This window comes from Neophocaena asiaeorientalis, unplaced genomic scaffold (assembly GCF_003031525.2).
Source record: "Neophocaena asiaeorientalis asiaeorientalis breed wild unplaced genomic scaffold, Neophocaena_asiaeorientalis_V1.1 scaffold145, whole genome shotgun sequence".
Classification (NCBI taxonomy): Eukaryota; Metazoa; Chordata; class Mammalia; order Artiodactyla; family Phocoenidae; genus Neophocaena; species Neophocaena asiaeorientalis.
In genome coordinates, this window is record NW_020172629.1 from 1,894,736 (window position 1) to 1,908,355 (window position 13,620).

General features: G+C 43.0%; 1 protein-coding gene across 1 annotated transcript in view; it reads left to right on the top strand.

Annotated features, from left to right (window-relative positions):
- DPP6 (dipeptidyl peptidase like 6) overlaps positions 1-13,620 on the top strand; it is a 541,522-nt gene that overhangs the window by 191,404 nt on the left and 336,498 nt on the right. The window lies entirely within an intron of this gene.

A 13,620-nucleotide genomic window follows, 5' to 3' on the forward strand; every position in this document is an offset into this window, starting at 1 on the left:
AGGCCTCGTGGTTCCCAGTCCAGGGTTTTCCCATCACTCCTCTAGAACAATCAGTTTCACTCCATTCATTCATTCATTCATTTGGTCAGAAATGGAAAAAATGGTATGAAGAAAAATAAAGACCTAGTCCTGCCCTCAGGAAGATTAGGGGGAAATTGAGAGAAATAGTTAAATGATGTAAGGAACCACGAGTGCGTCCCCAAGACACAGACAGAGTGTAGTGAGGGTACATAGAAAGGACATTGATAGAATATACAAACTTCTTGCTGTAAGGGCTCAGAGAGTCTCTTGGGGTGACACTTGGACCAAAGGGACATTTCAACATTACCAGGACTTTGTCAAGGAAAAATGCTTGGTGGTATAAGGTGAGAGGAGGGAATTTTGTTAATATTGCAGGAAAAGAGACGTGGCTTGTGGAGAGCTAATTGGGAACACTGGGGGGACTGGTGGGAGTCGGGTAAGTGGGTGGGGGTCAGACCACGAGGGCCTCTCTGCAGGCTGCTCCTCTGAGCAGGGGAACCCGTGGTGGCCTCTGGATGGTGACACCTGCCCTGTTTTACTGCCTGGATCACAAGGGTGGAGAGTAGATGTAGGCTAGGAAAAGGACACATATATATGTTTTTATGAATCACTTTCTTCATTCAGAGTCCTTCGCAGGGCACAGTGGGGACAGGAGGATGGCTTAAGCAAAGTCTGCCTCCTTTAATAAGCTCTGAAGCCAACAGGGATGGTGAGTCATACACACAAACGGCCGTGTATGTACCTGGATGCAGAGAGGGGAAGAGGAGGAAAAAATCCCTGAGCATTGGGCCAACAGTACATCTAGCAAGGGCTCACTGGAGCTGATTTCTGCAGGCCCTTGTTAATGAGCATTAAATAAATTCCTGCTGGAGTAGAGTACATCTCCTCCACCTTGATTCAACAATAGGGAATACCCAAGCCAGAGTACATATTTGTAATAGACAATTTACTGGGCAAAGTCTTACATTTTCTTAAGGAAGAATCTCTTAAGATTTGAGGATTTCACAAATAGTATATACCTTAATTTTTAACGATGTGCCCATGATACGTTTTTAAGAGTTTTTTTCTCTCTAAAATAAACACTGGCAAACAATTTATTTCAGTAAAAATACAAATGTAAGTGGACCTCTTAAATGCATTAAACGTAATCCTTTTTCTCAGCGTCTGGGCCTGCAAATTTCCTGTCTAGAAGGGATGAATTAATTTCTGAAAAGGAGCATGAAGATGTTAGGAACATTAAAGCTATGAGAATTCACTTAATGTAATTAACTTGACCCAAAAGGGGAATCTGGGAGCCCAGGGATTTAAGGTTTTTACTAGATGAGAATATCCCATTACCAGGTATCATCTATTTATCCCATAATTTCCAGCATTTCTACTGGGAAATGTCCCCTGAGCACTGAGGAGGAATCGCACACGTGGAGAGACCAGAAGGAGAGTTGGGCTCCCTCCTGTCCATGGCAGGAATGGAGCTTTGACTCTGTTATACGCTTTGTAGGGGCCTCTCTAATGGGAAGGGGAAAGGGTCCCTTAGATATGATCCAGCAACAGCATCCAGGCAGTGCTGCTGAGCTGGACCAGCCTCCCTCGTGGTCCTACAGGAGCTCGGAGTGCCAGCTGGGAAGAAGCTAGAAGTCTGCCTCTGTGTCACATCAAAAACTAGAAGCGTCCACCCACCACCCAATATTCTTTAAATGTCCAGTGTAGATCACCCCTGCATAATGGTAGCTAAGGAATTTTGGATTTGTTTTTAATTGTTAAAGCCTCTATTACTTTGAAAGAAAATGTGTCCCCCATCTTCAAGGAAGTTGCATTCTAGTTCATTCGGGCATTTACTCACTCAACCAACACTGTGCGGAGGACCTACTATGTGTCAGGCACTGTTCTGGACACCAAGGATGGAGGTGAAGCCAGCTCCCTCTCTCAGGGAGCTTACCTTATAGTTCGGAGGATGGTATTTCTCAGAGCTCAAAGCCGGGGAGCGCGGAGAAGAACCTTCATGATCTTGTAGCCCGGCCTCTCCTTTTACAGATTAAACAACTAAGAACACTAGGATAGCCAGTCCAGGCAGCACGTCTTCTAATTTGAACTGTATCTGCTGAGAGAACTTTTAACCTGGAGTTGAGACTGAGGGACGAAGGGCAGGTGGGGAGATCTGTCTTCAAGAACAGGAATGGGAATAGAACTGTCTACATAAGATCATCATCCACAGAAAGACATTCACAATATGGGATTAAGTTGAAAAAAAATGAAAATAGCATAAAATATACCCATTTTTCTTAAAAAGAATCTATATTTCCTACATATACTTAAGAGGGAAAAATCTGAAAGAGAGTAAAACAGAGTGTCAGCAACTTATATCTCCTGGAATCAGGCTTATGGGTGCTTTTCTCCTTTCTGTTACTTATCTCCATATCCCACCCCTGACCACTGGACGCCCCACCCCAATCTTACTTTACACCAAAACCCAGCCAGCTCACCCCACGAGGGCACATGGGTCTTCCTCCTCAGCTGGGCGATGGGGAGAGGGTGGATTGTGTCTCTCTCATGGTAACAAGAAAGAGAAGATGCAGTCTGGAAGGAGCTCTATGTTCAGGGAAAGGTGTGAAACAGAAGCATGGAAGAGAATCGTCTCAGAGAACAGTGTCAGCCTCTCTCTGTGTAGTTACAGAAGACGTCAGACCTGACATGTGACTTAAGTGAGATAGAGATCAGAAGAGAGCCCTCTGAAAACTTCCAAGTTCAGAAGGAGTTGAGAACTCAAAAAAAATGGAAGGAGAGTGAATTACTCAGACTGATTTTGGCTTAACCAACTAAAAAATTAATTTTCCTCACATGCAGGACACCAGAGATAGATGGTTTGTGGCTGGTGTCACTGCCCAAAAAATGTCATCGAGAGTGCCAGCTTCTTTCAGAGCAGGGTTTCTCAGCCTTGGTACTGTTGACATTTGGACCATGTAATTCTTCGTGTGGGGCTGTCCCATGTACTGTAGGTTATTTAGCAGCATCCCTGGCTTCCATCCACTAAGATGCCAGTAGCACCCCATCAAAAATGCCTCCAGACATGGCCTAATGTCTCCTGGGGTGTAAAGTCACCCCGCTCACCCCCCTTTGAGAACCACTATTGTAGATCCCTGATCTGCCATCCGTAACATGCGGCTTTTATCTTCAGATGCTTTAAAAAAGAAAAGCAGGCAGTTAAGTTTGTTGGAGAGTAACCACTTTGCAGAAGACGCAGTAGCCTTCTGCCCTGGACTTGGCTGTGTGACTGCGCCGTCTTCTTGCATGGAAGTGCAGGAGGGGGGTATTTTTTTTAATTTTATTGATGTACAGTTGATTTACAGTGTTGTGTTAATTTCTGCTGTACAACAAAGTAACTCAGTTATGCACATATATATTCTTTTCCACTGTGGTTTTCACAGGATAGTGAATCTAGTTCCCTGTGCTGTACAGTAGGACCTTGTTGTTTATCCATCCAACATACGATAGTTTGTGTCTACTAACCCCAAACTCCCACTCCATCCCTCCCCCATCCCCCCATAGGAGGGGAGTATTTTTAGCTGGACATATTGAATCCCGAGACAAAACTGAGATTCCTATAGTAAAGAGGAGGAGGCAGGGTGGACCCTGGGCGGGCATCTGGCAGTGTGGACCACAGGAGGTCAGAGGGGAAGGGTAAACAAGTGCGCGAACCCACAAGGGCCCTTGCCGTTCTGTACGCTGTCTGGAGCTCCATGTCCCCACCTTCTAGGACCACAGTGTGAGCCCCACAGCAGTCCATTCCCGGAGAAACCAGGTTCTTGTTTATATTTAGCACCCAGTTTAACCTGACCACCAGGAGGAGAGTCGTGGGTCCACTCGTGTGCACGTCACAGTTGTCACCAACTCCACGTCGTGGTGTGGAGCCAGCAGCTGGGCGCTGGCGTGGAGCAGCATAACTGGCCATCACTTAAGTCTCCTCATTCATTTTCATTGTATTAGCTAGAAAATTGTTCTAGAATGTGTCCTTCATCCTTTAGAACACCAGACCCTTTCACTTATTTTTACTTTTTAAACAAAACATGTCAATCCCATATACAATTAGAGAGTGGTCAACTCCACATCCCCCCACCTTAAATTTAACGATTAACAAGCCCATCCTTGTTTCAACTTCACCCTACAAACACCCCCACACACAACTATTTTGAAAGAAATCCCATACACTGTATCTTTTTACCTGCACGTGTCCGGGGACCCCAAGACCACCCTGGGGTTTGGTGGTCCTCTAGGAGGGCTCCCGGGACTCAGCACAGAGTTAGCCACAGCTGTGACGTCTTACAGCAAAAGGATGCAAAGCAGAATCATCGGGGGAAAGGCACATGGGGCCAAGTCCAGGGGACACTGGGCACCAGCTTCCAAGAGTCCTCACCCAGTGGAGTCATGCAGGACACATTTAATTCCCCCAAAACAGACTGTGGCAACACGGGTGAAATATCATGTCCCAGGAGCGTCGTTAGAGACTCAGTGCTCACGGGCTCTGTCTGGGCTAGTCACATGAGGCATGGGGGGCAGGTGCCCAGCACATCCCCAAATCCTAGACTCCAGAGGGACAGCAGGGGTTCAGCAGAAGCCACGCTGTACAGCGGTCAGGCACAGACAGCCCTGGCATCAGTTTGCATGAAGATGCTCTGGACGTAGACAGTGGTGACGGCGGCACAACTGTGTGAGTATGCCCAAAACACGGAATTGTGCACTTGAAAATGGTTGCACTGGTGACTTTCATTACATGAATTTTATCTTTGAAGAGATCCGACCTGGCACCATTTCTGTAAAGAAGATTGAGGCAGAGAAAATTTATGAGTTGATTTGGGGACCAGGCTGTGTGATGTTGAATGTCAGGTCAGGCGACTGAATTCTATCTTGTAGCTCCTAGGAAGACCATCCTAGGAAGATTTTGCTGAGGGGAAGCTGAGGGCCCTGAAATAGGATGTAGATGGTGTGGAAGGGCAAGGATCAGGAGCTTTCCTAGGAGCACAAGCCGGACTTGAGAGCCTCCCCAGGGGACCCGCCGGGTAGCTGATGACGGCCTCATTTCCCCAGCATCACAGACGAGGGCAGCCCAGCTGTAGCCTCACACCCGCACTACACTCAGGGTTTTCCCGAGATGTGACAAGCTTCGAGGGAACACCGCTTTATGCTCCCCCTCCCACCCCATGAAACAAGGGTTAGGAAATGGAGCGCTTCTACCCCCGGTGGAGGAGAGCTGGATTGGGGTGGGGAGGGGGGCAGTGCCCGGAGATGGAGCCATTCTCTTCCCAGCCTGTGCTCCCTGGGGATTTTTCTTCCAATGATGGAAAACCACACACCCATAGCATCCTTAATCTTTTGACTCTTCAAGCTTGAAATGTATGGAATAGTAAAAACAAACAGATAAAAAACCAAGCAAAGAATAGTGCCAATGCCAGTCTGTCCGCAGGCCACATGGCTGCAGGGGTGTCCTTTGGGGACGCTTCACACAACTCTCAATCATTCTGAAACTCGTGTTACTTAAAAACAAAAACAAAAACCTAGCAATAAACTCAGATGTATTTAAATAGGCCAAGCTCTCTTGTAAAAAGTTACATGATGACTTCCAGCATGAAGGTGTGCCCTCTCTGGGAGGGTGCTGGACCCTGAGTGTGCCCTGGTGTGGGCGCGGGCCTGACCGCAGTGCACGGCTAACGGGCTCGGAGGACATTTGGAGTAAAGAAGATCTGGGAACGTTTCGCATTTAGACTGGAGCTTGAGTGAGAGACAGGAGAAAGTAGGCCCTCGGGACCTGGAGTGTCATTCTGTGAGCACTTGGGGGCGCTCCAGGCCACCTGAGCATGGGAACCATGGGATCAGGACCACGGTTGAGGATTGTGACTTTGCAGCAGGAGAGGAAAAAGGACAACATGCAAACTAAGGCACAGGCTTGCATAACATTTTCATTAGTCTTTTCAAGTGTGAGAGTCTTCACACTTGAAGGCTTCCGTGCTCGTAACAGGAAACCTGAACTTGTCTTTCCAGGTTTCTGCCTGGTCGGCTGCTGTTACCATGGTTATTCCGCCCCTGCATGATTCCAGATCCCCTGAGAATTCCATTTATTCTTGCTTTCTCTGCTTTTCTTCTAACACAGAAAACTGAGAATTCATCAGTGAGCTGAGAGTACCTTTCTCAATACAGTACCACCTGTCGCTGTAGCGTTCCTTCGCCAAGCAGGCAAAGTAACAGGCTTATTTATCCCTTTGTGTGTTTGCTGTATATGTGTTTATTTACTCAGCAGATATTCACTGAGCCCCTTCAGGTCCTGTGGTGATGAGGAAACAGCATCACAGTGAAATAGAGCGAGTACCTGCTTTGAAGTCAGGAAACTCCTGGGTCCATACTCACCACCCCAGCTTTTTCCATCGTCAGTTTCTTCATCTATTAAATGTACCTGTAGTAATGCTTTTCTCAGGTGATTGTTTGAGGCAAGGTGAGACTACTTGTCTGAGAGCACTTTGTGAACACACAGACTTGGCTGTTACAAATGATGATAAAAGAACTCGGCTCTTGCTTTCAAATCGGATATGACCGTTCAACTTCAGCTAAATTGGTCAAATCCAACAACAAAAACTTCTCAATAGGGCTTCCCTGGTGGCGCAGTGGTTGAGAGTCCGCCTGCCGACGCAGGGGACACGGGTTCGTGCCCCGGTCCGGGAAGATGCCGCGGAGCATCTGGGCCCGTGAGCCATGGCTGCTGAGCCTGCACGTCCGGAGCCTGTGCTCCGCAACGGGAGAGGCCACAGCAGTGAGAGGCCCGCATACCAAAAAAAACCAAAAAAAAACTTCTCAATAGAGGAGCAGTTCAAGAACCCAGTGAGACTCATAGCCACAACATTTAAGATCAGAGTTACATATTTTGTGAAAACATTCCAAATAGGTTATGAAAACTTCCGCACATGTCTGATTTTGGGATAAGAAAACAGGCTTGCAGGTTTTTGGGACATGCTGAGTTTACAGGTGAACTGGGATTAAAACCCAGAGTTCATGACAGCTACGGATAAATAACATGAACAGTAACTTATTGATTTTTCTTAATTATCCCTGTTACCAATATTGATAAATTCAGAAATATGTCTTCATTCTCCCTGTTGTATTTAATCAGTTCTGAAAGCCAGTGCTTCGAGCATTTTATGAAACAGTGCCCCCCAGTGGCTGAGGACACACGTGAAAATCACTGTAACGGCGCTATTTTTAGTCTAGCTAGAGGATTGATTGTAAGGCTGGCATTTAAAGAGATTTATGATTGCCCTGCAGATGTATGTATTGCATATGTGTAGCAAATAAGCATGAAGACAGATGCTGTCTGGCATGTTAACTGGTTATATTATTTCTTGATCACTGACCTATTAATTCTTACTAATATATAATGTTACCGTGAGTTTAAATTTAGCTGCCTGTCACTTATAATATTAGCCACGTGACAGATGATCATTTGAGCGATGGCGCTGCTTTATGCCAAAGCCAAGAGTGCCAATAATTATTTTCTTAAATGTAGTTAGGTATGATTTGGAAGAGGTACAAGTCCAGGAATAGATAAGTCAAACGGTCAACTTATGGGACCTTATTTTATGTGAAATATTACTCTTGTTTCATCCTTCTTTCTCTGTCCAACAGATCATTACAACCCAGTACCTCAATACCATATTTCTGAGAATGAAAATTAAATACTGCCTCTAAAAATAGCCTTTCTTCACTAAAAATATCCAAGTTTATCTTTTAAAAATGTAGGCAGCTTTTGGTTAAAAAGACAAAACAGTAAATGGAAAATATACAATATCAATTTTTTCTTTTGCTATGGAACTTGATTAAAATCAGATGAGTTTCTGAAACTTGTAGTTTGTGGCTTTCAATTCTCAATCATGCATTCCCTGGGGCACAGGACATGCATGTCTGGGACCTGCAAAATTACCGTATTGAAAGAGACTCGGTGGTTTGGGAAGTTAAGGGCCATAAATATTTGGTGAACTGAACTGAGAAAAACTCTTCCACTTTGTCTTTGCTGAACTAGAACTGGAGGATTTTTTCTGGCCGACCAGGAATGGATTCTTTTCACTACGTTCTGGATTGTAGCATCTGAAAAGTCTAAATGTCAAAGTCAGGTATTTTGAGGAATATTTGTCAAGTGTCTTGTAGAATGTTCTTAAATGGCAGTGTTTCTGGTTTTTTCATCACTAGACTGGGGTTACAGGGTTTTGAGAGGAAGACCATGGGAGTAAAGTGCCGTCTTCCCCACGTTATATTAAGGGTATGTGCTGTCAACACGACGGATGCCCAGGCACACTTGAGCACCTGATTGAGGCTGTGCCTGTTGGATCTCTGTAAAGTCCCTCTTTCGTCCCTCTTTTCACACTGTGCTTTTGGAAGGGGATGACCATGCACAGGAGTGGAAGGTCATGTCCCGACTTGCTGACAGCAGAATATCTGTATCAATTATTTAGAATCCTTCTGCATGACAGATTTGTCTGTTCTGTGCCATTCCATTTATTTATTTATTGGACCATTTATTTATCTGAATATCAACTCATAGATATTCATTTTATACTTTGTGTTGTAATTCAATACTGCTTTCTTTTTTTTCTCAAGTGGTCTGGCTTTGTCCATCGGGTGCCCTTTCAGGTCGACTCGTGTGCCATTTCATTACTGTGGGTTTTTTCTTTTCCTTTCTTTTCCTTCCTTCCTTTCTTCCTTTTTCTCTTTCTTTCTTCCTTTCTCATACTACAGGATGCTCCAGACTTATATTTTCCCTTCCCAGCCCTAGCATTAACCATTTCTCCAAGGAGCTCTGGTTCCTTCTGTTGAGTAATCATGTTAGAAACAAGATCTGTGATCATTGGTACCAGGAAGGACATGATTGCTTCTAAGCCCTCACCGCTGACAGAGTGAGGAAATACATGTGTGCATACAAACCTGTGTATATCCACATGTCTCTCTGTCTCTCCCTCTCTCATCTCTGCCTGCGTCTATATTAAGCTAAACATGAGTTCATATTGAGGTGTCTACATGGAATGTTCTACTTGTCAGTTGTTGGTTATCGGTAATTTCTCTCATGCACAGTAAAAAACTTGACTTCCACCATCTGCCGTCCATTAACTGGTTTGTCCAACCCCAGCATATGTGTACAGAAGTTTCAGAACCGGTAAGCTGTACCCCAGTGAGAAACAAATTTCCCCATCTGAGTATACCGTTCATGTGCAGTTTCTTTGGCAGTAGCCTTCCCTCTAATTTTCATTTTTTAATTTTTAAAAACTCGTATTTTAAAATTTCTCCCTAATGTTTTTGCCCTTTTAAAAGTTTGTTGTTGTTTTCTTTACAAGACACTTTTGTATTGTGGTAAGATATACATAAGTTTACCATTTTAGCTCTTTTTGCCGTATAGTTTGATGGTATTAAGTGTATTCAAAATGTTGTGCAACCGTCATTTTTTATCGTCCCAAACAGAGACTCTGTTCCCATTAAAATACTAGCGCCCTGTTGCCGCTGGTCATCTCGTTTCCACTCTCTGTTCTCTGACTCCTTTAGGCGCCTTATCTAAGTGGAATTGAACAATATTTGTCCTTGTGTGCCTGGCTTATTTACCTTAGCATAATATTTTCAAGGTCCATCCATCTTGTAGCACATATCAGAATTTCATTCCTTTTATGGCTGAGTATTATTTCATTGTGTGTGTATCACATTTTGTTTATCCACTCTCAGCTGATGGATATTTTGGTGGTTTCTACATGTTGGCTGTTGTGAATAACCCCTGCTATGAGCACTGGTGTACAAGCATGTGTTTGAGTAATATTTTTTTAAATATATGAATCAGCGGATTTTAGTATATTCGTATCTTCTACAGTAAGCAATTCCTTTCCAATCTGGCTTCCTTTTATTTCTTGTCTTGTCTCATTGCCCTGGTTAGTACCTCCAGTACAGTGTTGAACAGAAGGCGTGAGAGTGGACATCCCTGTCTTCCTCCTGATCTTAAGGGGAAAGTTACCAGTCCTTCACCATTATTTATGACGCTAGTTGTACGTTTTTCACAGATGCCCTTTATGATGTTGAGGAAGTTCCCTTTTGTTCCTAGTGTGTTCAGTCTTTCTATCAGGTAAGGGTGATGGATTTTGTCAGATACTATTTCTGTACCTATTGAAATGATCATGCCGCTTCTGTTTTTCTTTCTGTTAATATGGTGCATTACATTGGTTGGTTTCCTGTGTTGAACCAGCCTTGTATTTTTGGGATAAATTCCACTTCATCATGGTGTATAATTCTCTTTAGGTTGCTAGATTTGGTTTGCTAATATTTGTTAAGGGTTTTGCATCAGTATAAGAGATATTGGTCTGTAGTTTTCTTGTGATGTCATTGTTTTTTTGTTTCAAGGAATTAGTGGCCTCGTAGAATGAGCTGACAAGGGTTTTCTTCTCTTCTATTTTTGCTGTTATTTCTTCAAATACTACTTCTGGTCTTTTCTCTTTCACATCTCCTTTTAGACTCCCGTTATGCATATGTTGATACATTTGATGATGTCCCACAAGTCCCTGAAACTCTGTTGGTTTTTCTTCATTCTTTTTTGTTTCTGTTTCTCTGACTGGATAATCTCAGTTATCATCAAGTTCACTGCTTCTTTCTTCTGTCAGATTAAATATTATTTTACACTGTTCTAGTGAGATTTTCTATTTCAGGTATTATACTTTTCAATTCCAGAATTTCTGTTTGGTTCATTTTAGATAATTTCTATCTCCTTATTGACATTCTCTATTGATGAGAAATAGTTCTCATTCTTTTCTATAGTTCTTTAGACATGATTTCCTTCAGTTCTTTGAACATATTTATAATACCTAATTCAAAGTTTGTTTTTTTTAATATGTCTAATGTCTGGTCCTCCTCTGGAATAGTTTTTATTGACTGCTGTTTTTCCCTGTGTATGGGCCATACTTTCCTGTTTCTTTGTGTGTCTTGTGATTTTTTGTTATATAGTGGACATTTTAAATGATATAGTGGCAGCTCTGGAAATCATATTACCCTTTTTCCCAGGTCTTACTGATATTTGTTGTTGTTTTTGATGTTCATATGTTTAATGGCCTTCCTGAATTAATTCAGTAAAGTCTGCATTCTTTTCATGTGTAGCTACTAAAGTCTCTGCTGGGTTCGCTTAGTGTTCAGATAATGATTGGCTAGAGATTCCTTAAACACCTTGAACCAATAAATCTCCCAGTTTTTACCAACAAGCTCTGTGTGTGTGTTAGGACACAATGTCAACACTCAGGCAATTTACAACCCTGCCATAGTCTTTATTTCTTGCCTTCTCAGAGTCTCAAGGTCAGCCAGAGGTGAGAGCTTAGGGCATTCTTAGATATTTCCTAGGTATGCATCTAGTCCTGCACATAAAAATAGCCTTCTAGATTCCCAGCCATATGTTTGAGTTTTTCAAAGCCCTCATGGACAGCTCATTCCCTAGCTTTTCCTTTTAGGTTTTTTGGTCAACTTCTCATTTACTCCAGCTGGTATCATCACCTCAGGCAGCTGCTGTGTTAAACAATTGTCACTGATTGTTTCTGACAAATGCCCCAAGGGAAAGTCCTTTGCAGTGAGCAAGCTCTGAGTCAGATCAAGTAAAGACAAACCCTGTGAGTGCAGGTTTCTAAGAAATAGCCAGACAGATGAAATAATGACAATCTTCTAGAAATGGGGCTTTTGGAGAACTATAAAGCTGTTGTTCCCCCTCCAGTAGCGTCTGAGCTGATGATTTTAATGGCAACTCTCATCACGAGGGTGTTGGTTTTCAAGACTAACATGTAGATGGGGGGAGGAAGATGGGAATAGAGCAAGTTAAAAGACTGCAAAGCTCAGTATTCTGACCAAAATTCAACCAGTTTTCTTGAATAAATGCATCTAGAATTGTTGGAAGCCACTGGTTAATTGCCAAAGTTTTGGGAAATTCATTTTGACAATTTTTGCAATCTCATTGCTTTTATAAAGGAGCAGGTTTTCAGAGGTCCTTACTCTGCCATTCTGGAAGTGGCTCCTCCTTCCAAGGGATTTTGCTTATAATCCTTTTCTTCTTTGTATTCACAGTGACCTGATTGTCATCTTCGATACATATAATATTGGATGATACTCAAAAGGATGCTTGTTCCCCATCAATGCTTTCAAGAGTTTTCAGGAAAGACTTTAAAATATTCACAATTTTCTATGCTACTGGGAGCAGTGTGTTTCTGTGGGGGTGAGGGTTGAGCAGATTGAAACCCATATTTCTGACATTTTTAGTGTTTAAGAATATATTTTTTCATAACAGTACCATTATCTGAAAAAGAATCACATTGGCACATTTACTGTGCAGTGCTGAAATGGCTAATGCTTTGAGAGGGACTATCCTTTGAATAATAAAATACATGCGGTCTCGTTTTCTTAATGTGGCACTCAGTATTTAGCTAAATTCTCCCAAATAACATATTTAAAAGCAATTTTTCTTTCATTCTTCTCTGTATAGAATGCTGAGAGCATATAAAATATGATAACCCATAGTACCTGAAAGAGAAAAATGTTTCTCTTTCTCTCTTGAAATTTATATCCATATTTAGGATAAAAGAACTTAGTGACCCTCGACCCAGACACTGCTTGGTGTAGTCATGGCATTAACATGGAGAAGTATTATCAAAAATTCCTTTCTATACTTTCAGTTAGGGGCAGAATTACTTTGTACTCATACATTTTCTCTTTTTATTTATTTTTAAATTTTATTTATTTATATTTGACTGCATTGGGTCTTCGTTGCTGCGTGCGGGCTTTCTCTACTTGCGGTGAGCGGCGGCTGCTCTTCGTTGTGGTGCACAGCATTCTCATTGCGGTGCCTTCTCTTGTTGCAGAGCACGGGCTCTAGGAGCGTGGGCTTCAGTAGTTGTGGCGCGTGGGCTCAGTAGTTGTGGCTCACAGGCTCTAGGTGTGCAGGCTCAGTAGTTGTGGCTCACGGGCTCTAGAGCGCAGGCTCAGTAGTTGTGGCACACGGGCTTAGTTGCTCCGCGGCATGTGGGATCTTCCTGGACCAGGGCTCGAACCCATGTCTCCTGCATTGGCAGGTGGGTTCTTAACCACTGCGCCACCAGAGAAGCTCCATTTTCCCTTTTTAATAGTAATTGGTTAACAGGGATGGAGACAATTTCCCTAGAAAGTTGCTCTGACAGCCTGGAAATTTTACACCATAAAATGGTGTAAAATTCTAGGCCTGGACCACGTCGAGTTTGCCAGAGTCTCCAGCAGGTGCAGAACTTGGCTTCCAAGTGAACAAAATATACTGTCTGATTTCCTAAGGTGCTTTTTTCTGGAGACTATTCAGTGTGTTAAGTACCGACTGTATGCCCTTCATAATACAAAGCTCTTGGGGTTGGGTTATTAAAGGCCCTTGGTACTTATGGGATGACAGGGAAGTTGTAAGAAAATGAGCCTTTGTACATCTGGAGAATACTTAGAAAGCATAATCACATGAAGAGATTCAGAAGAAAAATACATTTAAACTCAAAGTGAAGATGGCACATAGAGAAGTGTTACTCCTCAAAGGCTTCGTAGAGGAGGTGA